Consider the following 21,291-nt stretch of genomic DNA (forward strand, 5'->3'; position numbering starts at 1 on the left):
TTTTGGGAAGCAAGCATAAAAGAGGGATTTTAGATAGAATCTGAATGTTGTGCCTCAGGCCTCTTTCTGTTTCTTTTGCAACAGCATCAAAGTCGTTTTGAGTTTTCCCAATTAGTCTTTTAAAAATCTCATTATTTGCTTGTGTTAATACATCTTCTCCCCTCTCCCCTATGCTTTTTCCTCCCTCTGATGAAGCCTAAAAGTATTAGTCCCAGTTTTGTCCCCTTTCTGATGCTGCTTGTGAATGTAATTTCTTTCTGAGCTTGTATCTTTGTATCTTTATTCCCTTCCAGCACTCTGCCTCCTTATTTCTGTTTCTCATTTTTTTCCACTCTCACTCATGAAACATGAAGACAGATCTGATTCCAAATGTTATTTTCTTTTCCTTTAATAATATCTTGTTGTCCCTCATGCTGCAGAGAACATGAATTTGAAAAGACAGCTCAAACAATTCAGCAGCCATTTCCTGTACTTCATACATCCACAGAAAGCAGGGAAACAAGTCAACATAAAACTGGATCTAGCTTACAGGACAGAATATGTATGGCTGCCATGACAAAGGTAGCAGAGACAGCTAAATGACTTTTGACTGTCATTTCATGGGTGACTGCAGATGTATGTGGGGCAGATGTTTTCCATTTTGCCTAGAGCTACACAAATCTTTGAGCTGGCAGTAAATTCTTGCAGAAGAGAATAAAATAGCGATCAGTGCATACAATATATCAGCTTTAAGTGTCCGGGTTTTTCCAGTACTATATCAACATTAGCTTAATAGTTTTCCCTATAGGTCTGTGAAGCAGAGGATCACTGTCTACCTGTGTGAAATCCAGACTCGGGAGTGAAGCACCTGCTTGCATGCCTTTGAGGCTCTGGTCTAAATGACTTGCCCGGGGACATGCAGAAAAGCAGTAACGAGGGGCAGGACTAGAACTCAGTAGCTGCCCAGGTTTATCCCAAGCTCTGTTGACTCTCAGGCCTCTTGGTGACGAGGGGGTGAGCATATTCCTTGTTACTTTTACGAAATACGTAAACCTTTTTAAGCCATTGAAAAAGTGATTTAAATTCAATAAAGAATTGTTACCACTGTTCTCTTTAACACTTCTGGTTGATAGCGTTCTTACAGATTTTTGTAAACAAACCCCGTGCACAAGGAAAATGAACAATATTTACCACGAGTCAAACGTATTAGCAAACTCTCAGTGCTTGGTGTACTGCAAGCATCTGAAGTACTACACTGAAAGAACTTCAGCAGCTGCTTGATCTTAAAGAAAGTTGTAAATGCTTTCATGCACAGGAAGTTTCCCAGATCGAGACAATAGACTGACATCTCTTAGAGAGCTGAAGTTTTAAGTGTTACCCCTTCTCCCTGACCTTTCTGTCAATGGAAATTCAGCCTTAGAAGCTGGTTTGAATTACAGACATTAAGCACTTTCCATCAGATACTCGAGCAAACTGGGGAATACAGTTTATATTGAACATCTGAGAAATTCATCTTATAGTTAATTCACTATATAAAATATGTTATGCAACATTTTCTAAATTTCAGATTATTTCTTAAAGTTATCTGGTTGTCAGCCGCATACATTCCTAACTGGAAGGTTTCAGCAATATTACTATGCTTTCTGAAGTTAGAATTGCTTATTACTTTTGTCTATTGATTGTTATCACTGCCTTTCTACTTTCTTTTTAACTCCTTTTCTTTTAATCCTGTGCTTTTCTCTCATGTTCTTTCTTTTCTGTATTTCTTGGCTTTACATTTTTCAGCAACAAGTTGAGGAATTCAGCATGCAGTAGGTAAGGGTGTTAAAATGCCATTTAGTGAGATCAAAATGGGAGATCAGCAAGCGATTGCAAAGAAACATATTTTACTCTGGTTCAACAGACAGTTCATTTCTACTAAATTCAGAAACAATCTCTACCCAGCCCATTTATGATTTCTATATGCAGCCATTAGCTATGTGATGAAATCAGTAGATTTTAATCTGTCTTAGCAATTCTACTAATTGAATTAGCTTTTACAAGGCATCCGTCTAGTCAAATAATAGTTGAAATATTTTCTTAAGTTAAGCAAAACAAGAATGTAAAAGACTTTAGTTCTGATTCTTACTTATGCCTTTGTCTTTAGATCTGCACAACTGATGCCCAAGTATCCATTTACAGATGATCATTACCATTATCACATTTTCTAACACTGCCACAAATGCTCACCTCACTACTAACTTTGGATACCTCCTAGCAATTACAGTGAATAAAATCCAATCGCAGAAGAAATGAAGGTTAGCAAGATTGATATAGAGTTACAGCAAATTGAAATGGCATTTCAAAATTTTGCGAGATTCTTCCTACTCAGGCCAGTTCAATTACTCAGCTTGTTCTCATTAGCTCCTTTGATATGAGTATTTGATGGTTTGCTACTGTGCACATTATCAGACTGAGCTGGCAGTGGTTTGCAGTTGCTTTATGAAGCTGCAGTTCCATAAGGAGGAAAAAAAGGCAACCCTGTGCAAACTGAAGGTGGACACCCTAGGAGCGTGGTCTGAAATCTCACTTATGAACTTTAGTGTATGGGCATGGAAAGGTAAATCTGACAAAATTATCAAACTGCCAGGTTTCTGTGTCAAGCAGTACAGTAGTCCATCGTTACTATTACTGTTCCAGGCTGAGTCAGTAATAACAGTGAGACCTGGGATCAACCTCGACAACTATTTCCAATAACAGCTTTAATTGTTTATTGAGTAGGCTATTTTTTAATAGCAGGACATCAGAGACAGTGCAACTTGCAAACTGTATGTAGGCCAGCACTAGTGAAATAAACAGAAGCAGCCTTTAACTACGCTAGAAGCATGTGGCATGAGCTATACACGATGCAGAAATCTTTGGAACAGCAATGTAATATGCCTGCAGCTTCACCCATCTCTCTACTGTAGAACAGAATGATACAGGGGAGTACTTGACTTGAGTGTCTTCGGTACTAATGCAGGATTTCTTCTCCTCATTGCTTTCTGCTCATCTCCTTCCCGTTAGCACCACCAGCATCCTAATACCCTCTAAAGGATATTCATCATGTTATTCAGTCTTTCACAATTGCCTACATGCTCCAGAAGCGGCTACAGGATGTTGTAGGAAAGATTGCAAAGCTGCTAGCAAATAGGATTCTGTATGTGTATGGAACCAGAGGGTTTCCAAAGCACCCAAGAAAGGCAATATATAAGGGTCTCCTTGTTTCCGGGGAAATCAGTACACAGACATCCTATAGCATGCAAAGCATTACACAAAATTAGCTTGTAAGTGCACAAGTGTGATGCAGAAAAGGCAAAATAAAATTTGGAAGGAACTATGAAATTTCTCTGTTTCCTCTTCTAGAATGTGACATGTTATCATTCAAAGTTTTATCAAAAAATAAGTACACCGGTACAGGAATGGGAAAATCTCAAAGCTTATCTTTTGATGTTGTTAAAGGAGGCAGGCCCTCCTTTTAACAAAACTAGTCATGTGGCAGGAAACTTGACTGGATTGAGAGTGATGACAAGCCATGGAAAGAAAAAAAGAGGGCATACTCAAGAATACAGCAGTGACTGCCTCTCCCTCACATCTTCCATCTTTGTTAATCTAAGCCTGGGTTCCAATTTCCCCTATGGGTTTGATGGAGAACTCTTGTTTTCTCAAACCTCCTTGCCTCTCAATTTAAAGAAGTTACTTAGTAGACTGTATCGCCTCTGATCACTGCCTATGTTTGGAGTCATTTTTTTTCCCTATCAATCAGAAGCAAAATAGGAGACAGCTGATCCTTCTCCAAGGAGACACGGTTAGATGTAACTTTAAATATTTGAAAGTTTAACAGAGCTAATGACTAGCATGGCTAGAAGGCATAAGCATTCAGATGTTGGTATTTTGCTTGCATCTCCTCAGATTTACCTCTCTCTTTGTCCACAAAGCTTGAGAGAGGAAAAAGACCAAAAAATGTCAACTCAATCCTATGAGCAAATGGAGAGAATTTACTCTGACTATTCAAGTGCAGAAACCTTGTGAATCCATGCTGCAAAGACACCAGTGCCTAGCATGCTGAGCTAAAGTTGTAGCCTTTCACTTGAAACTATGTCTGGCTTTAACCATCTGTATATTTATACGCACAAATACCCAGTTCACTCAAACTTAATATTGTCCAGCTCTGAAAAGTATACTGCTGTCTAAGCAGTTTAAAATATGTGAACTATACCTATTTGAATACAGAATTTATTGGATTAAATAAAAAGCAATGTTTGACAAACTGTATTTGAAGCTCAGGAAATACAAAAGTGAGAGATTAAATCTCTACTGAAATTCTTTGCAATTTTCATAGAAAAGATCAGAGAGGAACTTGGAGCCACAAAAAACAAGAGCTTTCATTTCTCCTTCCTTGTGTACATTCTTTGCCCACTTTCAATGTTTATCAGCAAATAAAAATCAAAATAAGTGTTCTGATAAAAATTTGGGAAAATAAAGGAAAAAGAAGTTCTCATGGTGTATTAACATTTGAAGTGCAAGCTTCATGTTAAGCATTTCATGGAATTGATCTTTATTCCCTTAATAGCTTCAGTTTTTTAGATGATGTTACTCCCTTCCCTTCTTTCCCTTTCCCTTCCTTTCTTTTCTTTTCCTTCCTTTCCCATCCCTTCCTTTGCTTTGCTTTGCTTTCCTTCTCTTCCCCTCCCTTCCCCTTCCTCTGCCAGAGCACACCAGCCCACAGAGGTGGACCAGAATAAATTTTCCCTTCCCACCCACACCTCTCAAAATAAATTGCGTACGTCACATTGCTGAAAAAGGCAAATTTAAGGCAAGCTGCAAGATTTTGTACTGAAGCAACTGAGAAGCATGTGTATGCTTCACCTTGGTAGCTCTTCTGTGGGGATAGTGACATTGGACTCAAGGTAAAAAAGGGTGTGTATGGTTGGCAATTTACACTGTTGTAGAAAGATTCATTAGAATATGTCTTCCAATGTCCTAATTTCTCATTCTCCAATTATATATGATTAATAGCAAGCTTTGTTCTATTCACAGTCAACTCTTTAGCAAAATTTTCACTAAATTTAGTAGAAGCAAAATTATGTAACTACTTTATGTAAGCAACAATTTGTATAAAATAATATATCCTTTTATATTTGAGCTACACTTTACAACCTACATATTTCAGCGAGTTTATCTTTTAAAGAATGTGATTTGGTAGCATGTTGCATGATAACTCCTCTAATGGTAGATTGACATTAAGCTTTGTGTATTATCACCAAGGAAGCAGTAAAAGACATGTTATGCTTCTACCAGTCTGTCTCTGCCTCTCTTGTTATAGGAAGCTGTCATGGCAGTCTGAGCTCTGAAGGCTTTGGTTAGCTCTATTTCTATGGTAGCGCTGTCAGATGGTGGTTTGACATGTCATTTAATATTTGAGAAAGTAATTATATATTTTCAGTTCCTTCTTAATATTTTTTCCTTACAAGCTAAATTTGCTCATGCCAAGATTTTCAGAAAGGGCATTCAAATAGGAGATTCACATTCCTCTATGTTATTATTATTTCACGGTTTCTTCTCTCAGCAGTATGAAGTGACTCTGAACTTATTTTGCATTAAACATGAACACAAGCACCCTTTCCATCCCAGCAATTGTGCATTGCTAGAACTTTTTTACCATGTTCCCCTTTGATAGTTAAATACGAAATTTCAGGTCGATCTTTCTCTCACGGCTCAGAACTATGTCTGCATGGCACAGTGCAGTGCTGTCTCAAGATAAATAAATTAATGCTGAAGGACTTAGTAGAGATTTGAGAACTAACATATGATAAATTAGCCTGAATATCTTCAACCTAACAAAGCTATAACGCTTATGATACCAAAGCCAACCGGAATACCTCTACATTACACAGCATTCTGGTATATGGACATATTCTTAGTTTCTTTAGATTAGTCTCGTAGGTTTAGAGGAACAAATAAATATCGTTAAAAGAAAAAAAATCGTAACTTTTTTTTCTGATGTTGTCTCAATCCTTTTGTTTATTATGGAACCTTTTTATGAAATTTAGCTTGATATAGGTATAAGTAGGGTATACCTGGAAGCCCATCACAGTAGGAAATAAAGTTCTTAAGTGAGAATTTCAAATGATCTCAGGGTATAGGAAACCATCTAAAAACAATCTGGTTATTTCTTTCAAGTAATGGAGTACCTCTTTTAGCAAACTAAAACTGAACGGAAAAACAAACTAGTTAAAATCTGGGCTAAGAATACACAACTGGGATATCTTTAAGTTCTGTCCTATTTCTGCTCTCTTGCACTGTTCATAATTGTTCCAATGGGAGTAAAACTAGGCAAATGCTCTACTCCAGAGAATTGCGGTTTGAGAGACCATTAGTCGTATTGGATGATGGACATGTCATTTTCTTCCACTTTGCAGCTTTTAGGACATATGAATACAAATGAATTGAAATTGATCCATATTGTTTTCAGAAACAATGGAAGCACAACAACAACATATATTTGCTTCTATCCATCTATTAACTAACTCAGATAATTTTTGCATATCAGCTCTCTGAAACTGGGCTGACTGAGCGTTGTCCTTTGGAAGAAAAAAAAAACACATTTTGAGTTAAAAATACATATTTTTTTCCAATAACCACAACATTTTCATTAATGTTAAGAAATAAGAAACCTTGGTCACTGAATCAAATCTGTAATTCCTTCCGGGCAACATATTAATGCAGCATATTGGAACAAATATTGCTGATACTTTAATTTCTTTGTTGCCTTTATTTCTTACAGCCTCATGCCAATAAATTCTGTATATAACTTCAGACAGCTAAAAGCTTTTGAAAGAATAGCACTGTAGTAGAGACAGTAAGAAAAAATAATTACGAAAACTTATCTTGATGAAAAGTGTTTTTCAAATGAAGTTAAAATATTAATTTATATCAGTGAAAAAAATAGGTATTTTTCTGATATGTCTTTCAATTACAATTGAGGATTTTTCCTCAAATATTGTTTGTATTTTTTCAACCAGATAAGCTTTCAAACTCTAAGTATACCTGCACACTAACTACGTCTACTCATCATGACAATAGATTTATTAAAGTTACCTATGTCTAAGTATAACTGGAATGAGTAAAGATCTAAACCTAATATGTTTATATCCTGCTATCTTTGAAACTGGATTTATTGAAAGATTAACTCACAGAAAGACAGATAAAACCAAGATTTTCCAAAGGGAGCTCCTTTTAGAAAAAAAAATATAACCAGCTTTTTCTGACTGTGAAATCTCTCTCAGACATAAGTTTGAGAGGAAACCTACCTTTCTCATATTTTCTCTTAACATGCTCCAATTTTAATTTAATTAGCATAAAAATCTTGTTTTTGTTGATTTCACTGAGGTTTGGTATTTGTTTGTTTGTTTGTTTTTGGTAAGAGGGACTGGAGAAGAGGATTACATTGACTGGAGAGGAGGGAGAAAAGTTTTTAATTTCACAAATCAAAGATAAATGAGCCCTGCCTCAGGAATGAATTAACTTTTCTTGTTCCATTTAGCCTGCAATTGTCTAATAATTGTCCCATCACTACTATAAAGGACATACCAAGGAAGTCCTAGGGCCTTAGGGAAGGAAGAAAAGCTTTTACTCTGCAACAGCGTATGACCACCAGATGACTTTAGAAGGGAGGATCTGGTCTCTGTGTAATGGAGAACTATTCAGTCTGTAATATATAAACACCATCAGTCCCAGAAAAAATGAATTTAACATAGGCTGAGATTATACATGTGAGTAGCAGATTCCTGGTGAATATACATCTCACTTCATTCCACTCAAAGCAAACTTCATTTTGTCTTGCTTCTCCTGCATTTGCAAGAAGTATCTCCTCTACACAACTAAAGCTTGTTTCAAGGAGAATTTCTATCTTTTTTTATAGCCCAGTTCCATTTTATCGTGAAAAGATGAGTGAAACATTGGTTATAAGCTTGCTATCTGCAGGACTGGTCATAAGCCTGTGGCAGCAAAGCAGATGATGATTTGCAGTCTTATATTCTGGTGACTTCTGCTGTATCATGTCTGAGCTCTCCTTTTCTACTGATCTTTTTTTTCTGCACTGCTAATTTTTTTTTTTTGAAACATTGCTACAGACCACCTATTTCAGCAGTGCAGTTTAGTTGATCTCTTGCTCTCTAAACAGTTTCTTAATGCTTTCAGTTCTTTCATCAAATCACAATAATTTGGTCTCTTCTCTCTGTTTTAATGATGGAATCAATAGCCTGTGTTTTCACTGTCTCCAGTTCTACCACACTACTCTCTCTCTGGATGTAACGTCTCTTCTTCTCTTCTATTTCCGGAAACGACAGACAAAACAATTCCATATCTCACATAGGTTTTTCATTCTCGTCCACATTATAGATGCTCCACAGCCACAGTCATCTACATCTCTCCTCCTATGTCTTACCAGTTTCATCAAATGAATCACACCTCATCTATTCTTTTATCTTTTTATTATATTCCTCTTCTTGTTCTTAAACTTCCTCCCATACTGCTCTTTTACTTAGACCTTCTCCAGCCAGAGAGAAAGTATTTATTTAAAATCATTTTTTCAAAATCTATTTCTGTTAGCTTCATTTCATCTTTTCACCAGTCCCCATCAATACGTCAGTCATCGGTTATTTAAAAAAAAAAAAAAAAAGATAGGTTTAATTCTTCCTCATCACCTTGGAAACAAAGCTTTGCCTCTGATACCAAATCCAAAAGAGAGCATTAAACTGAAGAAATCTGACATCATTTTTTCTCTTAGATCAGTGCCTCACATTTTACTATTCATTATGCCATTGAATCAGCCTTGACACACTAAATCGAACACCATTTCATGCTAACTTGCCAGGGAAAGCATTATCAAAATATGATTTTGTTCATGCATTTGTGAGGAGGAGACAGTAGAACATGCTTCTGTAAGATTCTCTTACTGCAGAAATTGAGATTCCCAGCACTGTTCCTGCGAATGATAAGAAACCTAAATAGCCAGGATAAAAAAACACTTAATAAAACCTTCCTCCTCTCACTATGCAGAAAAATGTTAAGCTTAAGCTCTTATAACCTAAGCTCGCAGTTTAAGCATTGTGACATCAACGTTGTGAGGGGGCTTTCTTCCTCCACAGTATTGCTAGCACATCATCTAAATCGTGAATAACGAGCTATACAGAAGGCATCTAAATAGTGCCAGGACTTTCAGAAAGGTTTATATAGGACAGTTTATGGCTAATTTTCCCAGTCCCTCTGCTAAGGGAAATCCTGCCTGTATGTGAATTGATATACTCAGTAAAAACATACATTTTATGTCTTCTAATTATACTGAAAAACTCAGAGGAATAAATAGAACCTGATTCTGATTCCTTCGCACTAGTTTTCTCAAAATTATGTTCAAATGTTATTACTGGAGACAGGTATAGAAGAAGCTGTGTGCTTGTCAGACATTTCTTTTTGAGTAGAACCATTACCTAAGAGAGAAAATTGATGCTAAAAGGTAGTATGTAATAAATTGCTCATGACTAATAATTCAGATTATCTGGGAGCTCTGAACAATACTGACTTCTTGATTAACACTGGTGGCAGGAATGAAGGAAAGATGTGGGTGTGCAAATTAAAAATCCAGTATTTTTTAAGTCATGGCCCCAAATGGAAACAGTGTTTACTCCTGTGCTGCTGAAATATTCCTATTCTTTATTTATAAATTATATGCCAGCTGCTCCAGGAAAGTCCAATTGTTTGGCAGGGTGCTGAATTTGTGAGGTCTTTTTCGGAAGTGCAGCCAGTCCAAGCAAAACAGTGAAATCAGATTCTGAATTCTCAAGATAAAAGAGATCTGTCCAGTACATGCAGCGTACTGACAGCAAATCAATTTGCTTTTGGATTCAGGACTAGCAATTCCTAATGGCTGGCAGAAGCTTAATATCAATGTTTTGAAGCAATGAATGAGGCAGCATGAAGGAGTTCTTATCAAGCCTTAATTTTATAATAAAGTTCTCTGCCTTTTGAAATATGCCAGCAATCAGATAGGCTTTCGACATAATATTCTATTAGTCCCCAAATACAAATAGCTTAGATTAATTTGCTAGAGTATAAAGAGGTATTGTGTTCCTTTCAGAAATAACTAGGGAGAAGGAAACAGGTTGCAGTTTTACTCCTGCCATCGCTCAACACACATATTCTTGTACACAAATTTATGATGGTTTATAAAGGCCAGTATTTACATAAGCCATTTCATAGCACTGAAAAATTACAGATCTGCTTCTAATTTGGGTAAGAAGGTAATATGCAGGGGGAATTTTTCAAGTACCTAGGTCACAAGGGCTTTTTTTTCTGTGCAGGGAGGTCTTCGTGAATAGGCAAAAGCAGGCATTTTAAGTGCAACAACCAATGTACTTTGATTCTCTACATGAACACAGTTGTTCCCATTCTGTAGTTTAGCTTAAGTAACTTGCATAAAGAAGCAAATTGAATCTCACAGAGGAGTACTTGGGAAGGAATGAGACCATCCACATGAGAAGCTAGCATAAGGTTAGATGCCTTTACATACTGAGGAACAGTTTACAGTGTTTTCAGAGCAAATGAAGAACCTATATCCAGATTCCATGGCAACTTATGGAAATTACTCTGATATTAGTTTAAGTATGGCTGGCGCTTATACTGAATGACAATGGACTTTTTAGTCTATTGTCTTGGAGACAAACTTTGAGGCTCTGATTTCAGAATCCCACGTATACTGCTGAAAAGTTCTCTTTTCCTGTTCTTCTATCGTTGTTTATATTGGGACCACTATTAATTTTGATTTTTCCTCATTACGTTGCTCTCTCAAGCAAGGAATACTCTGACAACCTAGGGATGAGTTCCATGCAAATTCCATACAAAGCATTTCTCTTGCATCGCTACATACTGTTATTCTTAAATGAAGGCCCCAAACCAAATCCCTGAAAAGCAAAATTAGGAGTTTTTTTGGGGTCTTGGTCTTTTCTTTATATTTACACACTTCTTCTCTCTTGCAAATACAAACTAGCTGTTTTTATTAGCTCTTTTTCTAACATTCAGTTTGGCGCTAAGAGAGAGAGAACAAAATACATGTCAAGACCCTTTTGTCACAATTCCTTTTTAAACATATATAAATGACTTACCACAGAAAGAGTTGAAATCTATTGAAATGACGTGAATGAAATGAAGCTGAGTTGCTTGGATTGCCTTTGAAAGAAACACAAGATAAGCACAAATGAAAAAAAAAAAGATATTTTGTCTTTGATATTCATTTTCGTAGTAGCATGACTGGACCTCAAACAGCTCCTCAAAAGTATACTTTTCTAGCCAAAGTTACAAGAAGTAGATGTTTCTATCCATTAATGTAAAATTCAAATGTATTAAGGTGTGGCCTACTGACAAATGAAATAAGCACATGTAACTTGCATTTCAAATGCATTCACATGTAGTGCAGATCCCTCTGTTACCAGTGGAGTGACTCACAGACTTGATTTACAATGGGTTTTAGTTTGATTTAGAAAGGTTACACCTTTCTAAGACATCTATTTCATTATTACTATTATTATTTTTGTATTACAGAACTACCTAGAGGGTCCACACCGTAGTATTGCAAAAACATCGTAATCTAAAAAGTAATTTTACCAAAACTCTCCAAAACATTTCCTATGCACTACAGAGCAAGTATGAAACATTTCACCCTAACATATAAGTTGTTTAAGTGCCTTTAAGCACCTGAAATCAGGGCATGATGAAAGTGCCATGTCAGCTGTAATTATTGCATTGACATAATAAAAATTGTTGGAGCATATTAAAAGGTTTTCAAAGTAATGTGATTTTCTCTGTGCTAGGCCGGTAATATGTATGTGTCATGGATTCCTGGAGTGCGTCTTATTTCTTCAATTTTGAACAGTTAAACTCACTTGGCTTCTGTATCATACAGCCTTGGAGCAGTGTACAGGATCTGCATGGATCAAAATGAGTTTACCGTAATTTTATATGCTGTAAATGACAGTTTATATGTAGAAGGAACACTAAAATAGACACTCAATTTGAGCATTATATATGATCAAACATATTTCATAAGTGAAAGGGAAGATATAGTTAGATATATTAAGTTTTTTCAATGAGTAAAATGAAATACAGCTACTATTGCAAATCATACAAATTGAGCACTTCAGCAGTCATGAGCTACGAAAGGGGAAACAAGGAATGAATATATTTAAATGGAACCATTGAAAGTAATGGCTTCTTATAATCCTCTAACAGACCATGATCATTTTGCCATATCCTCCGGAATGGATGTTACAGAGCTATTGAAATTGCTTTTGTTTTATTTATTCATTCATTCATTCATTTGTTCATTCATTTCTCAAGAATATGTAGTGGCCGTATGCTGCTGGGATAGTACAGCAAGAGTATTCCAAATTACATTGAATGCAAGAAATTACGCAAGAACCTATTGCTGCCAATATCATGCGCTCCTCAGTGTATTCTAAATAAAAGAGCCAGTCCTGAAAGCATTGGTGAGTATGCACGACTTGATTCAAGTGAGCAAGCTCCGGCATTCATTTGCATGTTTGAGTTCTTACTCAATGCTGATCTTTCTGAAAGTTCTTTCAGGAAACATTGCAAAAATTCTAGCCCTATAAGAGAAACCATTACAAAGAGGCAAACAGCATTAATTTCCAATATTCCAATTAATTTCTAATTATAATATCGTTGTCCAAAATCTTTTTTCTCCCTTTAGGAAGAAAACCAATATCACTGTCATCATAAGCAGATATTAAGTATCAATGTAAAATACATATGCTCCCAATGGCCCAAAACACAGTCTTGGTGCAGTTATAATAAGATGTATGAAAACAATACAAAGTCACCCGAAGAACATAAGCCATAGGCACTGGTTCTGAGAAAAGTTCTGGATGTATTTGCACTTGAGAACTTCATACTGCTTTCGTCCTACTTTTCCTGTTCTGGTATTTCAACCTAATATTACACTATTTTTTAAGTTTGGTTGGTTGTATACTAAATCTGTACTTTAAGTCTTTCTGGAGAGCATAAGCATGCACTTTTTCTTAGGCTGCCTCTGTAGTATTTGTAATAACTAGTTCACTTAACAGTAATATGGATGTCCAAATGTATTTCATTCTACAAGACTTCTGCCATAAACCATGATTAATTGATGCACTATTACAGTGTTATCTGATCATCCCTTTTGTAGCTTGCCTTGTACGTAATGTCACCTTCCACAGATTAGTACGGTACAGTAATAATGAATTAATATCCTGTCTAACAGGAAGAAAAAAATTTTCTGTTTCAGATTTCTATATTTGGAGGTCTCTTTGCCAAAGTATGATTTTTGAAAGAGTTCGTACAGATTTCCGTCTTTCATTCCACAGTAAGACTTATCTGCTAGTGCCAATTCCTGAGGCTTTTTGTGGTGTTAGTCTCTCTTCCTGTCTGAACCTCAGGCAACTAACGTACGTGCAGCATCCTCTGCAGCAGTCTCCAGCTGCTTCCTTCTCAGTTAAGTGCATTTGTCACTTGCTGTTGTGTCAGAAGTTCAATAATCATGCTAGAGATGTACCCTGCAATAGATCAACAAAGGGCATCTAGGTAACTCAGCATAGAAAAACCAAAGCGGTACCTGCGATTAGAGATGGGTGGCAAATGGGTAGGATAGCCTCCTTCAACCCTTTCACAAGTTTATTAATAAACAGACCCTATGCTGTTCTTTTTCATTTTTGAAACGGTCAACCTAATATTCCCCCCATCTTGCAAGCAATTTTTATTTTACTATTTTGTTCTGATTAAGTTGTGCGTTATCTAAGAAATGAGTTTTAAAAAAATTCCCTTCTGCCCTTCTATTAACTGAATGAGTGAACTGTTTAACTACAGACATTTCCATCCTCCTTTGCTTAAATTAAAAGCATATTATGAAATCTAAAGTATGGTTAGCCACAACTGTCTTTTGCCTGTGTTACAGTTCACTGAAGATATAGATTACACCCCAATAATTTTCTCAATATTTAGTCCTAATGCATATGTTACTGTGATGTCTAAGGAATAGTTAATTTAATTATGTTCCTTTATCTTGTAGGCTACCCTGCCACACCTTCACTAAAGTGTAGGGGAGCATAATTCACCATACATTAAAACACTTTTTGTTGCCCTAGTTTTTTTCCCAAGGTTGAGTAGCTATAATTAGTTGAAATACTTCATTTTTACCTCTGCTTAAAAGTCATCAGAAAAGCGGATCAGTTTGTCACAAAGAAAGCAAATTTCAAGCAGAATATCAGGAAGGGGAGGGGGGCTTATTTCAATGGAGAGGGGAGTCTACTAAAGAGTTCAGTTTCCTCTGCAGTGAAAACTCCATTGTACGATTCATTTTAAAATTACAGTGGACAGAATACTCAGGAATACACAGTGGGATAACAGTTTTGCCTTGGCAGCATGACAGCATCTCACAGACAGTATGAAATAAACCTGGCATACAAGAAGAAAAAAAAAAAACCTTAAAGACAAAACAACATTCACATGCAATCTGAGCGTGACTGTGTTTGACCTCTATCCCTTTTCTTAAGCCATGTAGCACCTCCTCAGAGATAAAAAGACGGGAACATTGGCAGGTCAAATGCTGGAAGACAGGTGTTGTGCTGCAGACAGCAACTGGGGAATGGAAGCTGCCTGGCATTTTTCTCTCCAACTCTGCAGGCAGATCTTCTGGGAGCCAGGCTGTGGCCTGGGGCTGTGAGAAGCAGGAACAAGCTGTCCTCCTCCTGAGAGTGGAAAAGGTGAACTGCTCAGCTCATTAGCAGGGATATAGTGAAATCTTGCTCCTTCCATCAGCTTTGGTACATTCTTTTGTAGAGCAGCATTTAGGTTTTAAAAACGAGACTTCTATTTTGTACCTAAGCTCTGCACTGTGAATTACATTCAGTTCTTGGTAGAGCGTGATGGGGTTACTGGCACTCACTTTGTACTGGCACTCACTTTGTACAATTGACAAGAAAAGTACTGCCGACCCTTTGAAAGAAGAAGCTATGCAGCCTGAGACTTTGGCAATGACAAGGGGCCAAGAGGCTCAGCAGATGTCATAGGGACAGCAAGGTATTTTCTTTCAAAATTCGTTTCTAGATAAAGGTAATCTAACAGATGCAAGAGGCAAACTCTAATACACAGCTCTGCTCTGAAAAGTTACAGTCTGTGCCATGCACTAAAACCAGTCCTGCTGTGCACTATGAATCATGTCAGTTCATGTCAGTGAAAAGTTTTATGCTGTATAGCCTTGGCAAAACCAACACAATTAAGTCTGAATGAGCTGGAATACAGTTCCCTCGCCTATATCAATAGAGGTCTTTAATCTATTTAATCACGTCAGTGCCAAATACACTAAGGTAATTGCATCATAGGCCTAACAAAAGGGCATCATTTCATTTGCAACCTTTCTATGACAGGTGATAATGTGCAACATGGAAAGAAGCCAGGAGCTTCTAATAGCCAAGACTGAGTTTGCTGAGCTGCATTTAGAGGGGGAAAACTGGCACTTGTAAACATTATTATTTTATACAACAAAAGAATTGCACACTCCTAAATTTAGCTGGCCACACTTTGAGGATTTCATTATGTTGACCACATAAGGAGGAAGTGTAATGTAGAGGGAATAATAGCCTCCTGATGAGTGTAATCCAAAAGTCAAATATAACAGCTTTCAGTGTACCCAAATGGGGTTTGAGTACACTGAGTCCCTTCAAGACCCTGAAGACAAACCTTTTGTTCCCCATTCAACTGGTCATCAGAATTTATTCGCGAAAGAGGAGAGTGCTGACCCGGTACATAATAGCACAGAGTGTGATCTCCTCTGTTCCCAAGAGAAGATGACGAGCTGAAGAACCGTGGGGCACCCCAGAGCCTTAAGCATTCACTAGACCCCAGAAACCTGCTACATTGGCAGACCCAGTAATGCAGGCAATGTGTCAACTTAAAATTGTTCTGCTGATGGGCCAAGTTCTACCTCTTCGTAAGTACTTGCAATAGTTGCATCCATGAAGCTGGAGCAGAAATATGGAGCCTGTTTTTAAATTTGACATTCAACAGCTGCACCTAATACCATTATTTAGTAGAAAGAGAACCCCCAGGACTGTTTGCCTAAGTTTTCTGCAGAGTTTGTAATGCTACATGCACCAAGGTCACATTTTGATTTTGCTTGTTCTGGCCAGAATTAGTTGCAACTACAGTGAAATAGATAACTCATGTGAAACCAGTCCAAGCTCAAAATGAGATGCAGAGTCAACGATCTGACCACTGCAAAGCCCAGCAGAGATGTATCCATATTCCAGAGAGCCTTTTAAATTGTCAGATTTGGCACCAGGAAAAGGAAGTAAATGAAGGATTGCTAACTCTTTCCAACTCATCCCAAGTCCTTCACTGCCATTTTAAAGTAAAAAATTGACTAAAATTGGCAGGTCGTTTTGCAATATGTCAAGTACATTTGATTTGGCAGAATGCAAGATATGCTTCTGCTAAAAATACGTGATCTATTCAGCAGTAGTCAAATGGTTAATTAGAACACGCACCTTTCAAATTTTTTCTTTGGTGCGTGAGTGTGTTCAGTTGAATTTACTATTAAGGTCTTTTCCAGGGTCCAATTGCAATGACATTGTTTGTCAGTGCACAGAGACTCAGCAATTTTTTTAACATGTAGCAAGAAAAGAATTAATCATAAAACCTCATTTGCAACTGGCCTTTCCTATTTCTAGTGGAAATAAAGAATTAGCTACTGCTCAGAATACTTACCATGTCTATCTTAGACAGCTATGGAACTCGTATACCTAAAGGAGAACATTTTGGTTTGGCTTACGTTATGACAGGATCACTTATTAGACAAAAAGCACAAGCAGATTTTTTCTGTATATCATGTTTGGTACTTCACTTTATAGTATATACATATTATGTTTACTACATTTTTATTGTAAGCCGTTGCTGCTCTGGTAATGCTATCAGGTGGATGCCAGAATCCCATTTTGATTTCTTGTATTTTAAGTGTTTGTCAAGGGCATCAGATACTTTGGCAGGGCATTGTTTTTATGCAGATATGATCTATCTGCGTAGGTGAATGGTAGATAGCTAGATGAACCTATTTACACTATACAGAGTGTAAGGTAAATGGTAGTTCAGAGAAGGAGAAACAAGAAGAAATAAGGTTAATACTGGAATAGTTACTATGATACAACACCTATCTTTTTAAGTTGACGCTAGTGACAATGAATGATTTTCACCATAAGCAATAGTAACTTTGCCCATGACAAATGTAGTCTTTAGAGGCTGGGGATAAAGGTAACCCATCTGTACGTTTAACATTCAGGAGTATATAAGAAACTTTGAAGAAAGCCCTAGGCTTAAATTTGTTTTAGTTTTACAAATCTGACTGAAAACGAGGTTGTGCACCAAAGGACACAAAATATGTACAGAACACAGAATTAAAGAGGAAACATGCAGAGAAGCACACAGGCAGACTTTTAATGCCAAATTCTTGGACACAAAATTGTCAACATTTTGGGAAGAGGAGAATTAAATGTATGATTTCTTGCAGGAAATTGTTCTTAAGTTTTTCTCTGAGGGTGCTTTAATTAGCTAGCCTATTTATTATGTTTTTGGACTCTCAGTACCTTGGCTAATGGAGCTATTAGCTGCATAGCTTTTACTAAAACATATGTGTTTTAATATGCTGATTGGGGAAGGAAGAGAGGATGAATGGAGAATGAAAGTAAAAATGTAAAGACATTTAAAATTGCAAGCAGACACTTTAATGGCACTACCACTGTTTTCTGCAGTTATCTGTATTACAGAGCTTATTATATGGATCAGAAATTCTGAAAACACTTGTATAACTAGCAGCTTTTGAAAGCTGGTAATGATTGTGATGATCATCATTTTATACTGGGCTGCATTCAGAAGAGTGCTGCCAGCACATCGAGGGAGGTGATCCTCCCCCTCTATTCAGGCCAGATGAGGCCACACCTGGAGTGCTGTGTCCAGTTCTGGGCTCCCCAGTGCAAGAGAGACAGACATGGCACTACTGGAGGGAGGCCACCAGAGGGCTACACAGATGATTAGGGGCCTGGAGCATCTCTCCTGTGAGGAAAGGCTGAGAGAGCTGGGGAAGCTGGAGAAGAGAAGACTGAGGGGGGGGATCTGATCAGTGCGTGTAAGTAGCTGAAGGGAGGGTGTCGAGAGGATGGAGCCAGACTCTTCTCCGTGGTGCCCAGCGATAGGACAAGAGGCAACAGGCACAAACTGAAACACGGCAAGTTCTGTCTGAACATGAGGAAAAACTGCTTTCCTGTGAGGGTGGCTGAGCACTGGAGCAGGTTGCCCAGAGAGGTTGTGGAGTCTCCTTCCCTGGAGATATTCAAAAGCCGTCTGGAGACGGTCCTGGGCAATGTGCTCCAGGTGACCCTGCATGAGCAGGGTGGTTGGACTAGATGATCTCCAGAGGTCCCTTCCACTCTCAACCATTCTGTGGTCCTGTGATTCTATAAGTGGCCAGTAGGTTCTTGAATTGTGTTTGCACATACATCAATAGGAACAACTACTAAATTATTTAATATTAGATAATCTGCACCTTGGATAAATTAGTGGCGGTTCACAACAGTAAAGTTACTGAAAAAACAGCAGCACATTAACACATATTGCTTTGCAGCAGCACATGTTCAGTGCCAGTGAGTCTGGCTTAGTCCAAAAGTCAAGACACTGTTTGGTGGAATTTTGCATTTAAATCACATTTTGGGTCAATCTCTTACGAAAGTGCCTCACTAGAAGGTGTTTGCATTTGTTTAAACTGCTATTAAATTAAAACAACATTTACTAGACCTCAATTTCTATCCATTTCAAATCACTTTCTACACTAGACTTTTTCCAGGAGTAACATTCCTGCACAGTTTCTACTGTTTGCTTATATGTATAAGCAAAATTGCCAAAGGAAAAAATAATGGATCCTCTTGCATGTAAGCTGGAGAGGCACAAAGTATCTCTGATATATGCTGAGCACCCCAAAAATACTTTGAATAGCAAAGCCGCTGAAGCTCAAGTGGTTTCAAGTGGCTGCAATATCAAGCCTTTCTAAGTATGATTTAAAATATTCACACAGGAAAATTCTAATTGTGCTGTTCAGGCAATTTGCCCCGTGACATCTATTAATGTTTAGAGAAGATATGCTCATAATTCTGCATACCTAACACTGAGCATACGCTATCACTCCATGCCAACACTAGCAATTGGTCTCTAATCATATGTTATCAAACAGTGACTTCTGAAATATTCAGTCAATGGAAAAAAGTTTTACTGTTGTAACACTGAAAGAGTCACTGTAACATTTTGGCCATAAGGAAAAGGCAGCAAAGTGCTATTCAAATGACACAGAACAGCTGAGTGCACAGACTTGACTTGCCAGTATACAGACAAGCGGACAGAGTTTACAGGCAATAATACCAGAGAGTGGAGCACCTGAACATTTCAACATAAGAGACCAAAATGCAGTGACTGTATTGGAAAGGGAATAGGAGTCATTGAAGATGTCTAATGTCTTTTGAAAAGTACGACTATCACGTCACAGGTCACTAGCACGTCACTAGCACAAGCTGCTTTGGAATCAGATTTGGTTTTAAAAGTACTGCAAGTAGTTGGTTGGAGTGGCAATTGCAGGGCACTACTGAATCAATCTCATCTTTAAGTGAGGACTGGAAACATCAGTTCTTAGCATCAATTGGCAAATACTTTGTTTTGTTCTGCAGGGAGAAAAAAACATTTTGAAACTCTTAAAAGATATTATTTTCGAAAATTTCCAAGTGACGGTGAACCAGGGACTCAGCTCTAGAGAGCTGGACACCTGTCTGTCTTGGGAGAGACAAGTGGGAAGGGTAGAAGAAAGTGTGCTAGAGAGGGAAGTGTTATTGTCACCTTGATCTCAGTTTGGAGCCTTTAAAAATGAGTTGCAAAAATGTGTGAAAAGCTCTATTATTAAAAGACATAAAATAAAAACATCTCACTTGACCAGAATATAGAAAAAAATGATCTTTCTGTTTGAAAAGTGATATTTGCCAGACAAGTAGCTCTTTGAGGAGGCTGCATACATACTCACAGCATGTGTTCTGCATCTCTAAAAGGGTATCTGTCCCCCTGATCCCAAGTTTTTATATCATTATCTTCCTGGGTTAATTCAGATGAACCATACTTAACACTGTATTTAGGCTATTTCAGATAATTCAAGGTTGGGTAACTATGTGTGTGACACTTAGTCAGCCCCTAATAAATGGGCAGCCTGCTTTTACTGGAGAGATTCCCAGGGAACAGATTGGTGACATGCATTTCTCTGCCTTTAAAGTCTATTTAGTATCAAATGAAATTCATTCTTGCATAAAGGTCCTGCACTGATACTTTTGTGATAGTTACGTCTGTTTAGACCCCGGAGCAGCAGCAAAAGGGCTGGCAAACTTGCTATGTCTTCAACACTCTTCAACTTCTGTTCACCATCTGGGCCAGGCTGATCGCCTGACTTGAATCAGTTAGGTGGAAAAGAAGCTCCAGGATGTGCGTTCTGAATAACGAGGGAAGCCTTCCTGCAAAAGGAGGAAAACATATATTAAAGTATGTAATGCATGGCTTGTAAGAAGCAGTAATGAAGACTTTCAAACAGTTAAAACAATTAGGTATCCTTGTTGAGTTTTCCTTGCAAATATTCAGAATCCACACTTTAAGGCAAAGATGCTTCGGGTGGCTGTGGATGGCTATCAGTGTAAGAGGGAAAAAAACAACAAAACGGTGCCTATATTTAAGGGGAATGGTTGATATGCACCTTTCCTGCAGAGACTGTGGTTATAGAAGCCTTCTCACTCATTATCAGTTCTTATGAACGTTCTTCGTTTTAAAACAAAGTTTTTTAAAGTGTCAAGCCAGTGTGAACGTCCTTAGCCCTTAAGATTTCAAAGCCTCAATTTCTTCCCAATGCTTGTAACTGTGATGTGTGAATTCAATAGTATCAAGTATCCCCGCTGTTATACTGGTATGTCTTACGCTATCAATTTAAACATGAATATCTGCTTTGTATATGTGGAATTTGTCTTTGAAATACCTCCAGAGAGCATTCCAAAACACTTGCTCCCTCTGAAATTGTCACATTTTTTCTGATTGACATTTTTCATTTTTGCTAGAAGACACAAATTCCTTTTGGTCTGGCTTTTCTTTTTAAGTTTTAAAAGCTCTGTCACTATAAATAAC

The 21,291-nt window shown here is 37.5% G+C and overlaps 1 long non-coding RNA gene across 1 annotated transcript in view; it reads left to right on the plus strand.

Annotated features, from left to right (window-relative positions):
* Positions 1–4,845: 4,845 nt before the first annotated feature.
* The window catches only part of LOC138067188 (uncharacterized), a 55,163-nt gene continuing 38,717 nt past the window's right edge, over positions 4,846–21,291 (plus strand). Inside the window, exon 1 of the long non-coding RNA XR_011141006.1 lies at positions 4,846–4,907. This is a non-coding gene — a long non-coding RNA (uncharacterized lncRNA). The remainder of the gene's footprint in view (positions 4,908–21,291) is intronic.

This window comes from Struthio camelus, chromosome 4, assembly GCF_040807025.1.
Source record: "Struthio camelus isolate bStrCam1 chromosome 4, bStrCam1.hap1, whole genome shotgun sequence".
In the NCBI taxonomy this organism is placed as follows: domain Eukaryota; kingdom Metazoa; phylum Chordata; class Aves; order Struthioniformes; family Struthionidae; genus Struthio; species Struthio camelus.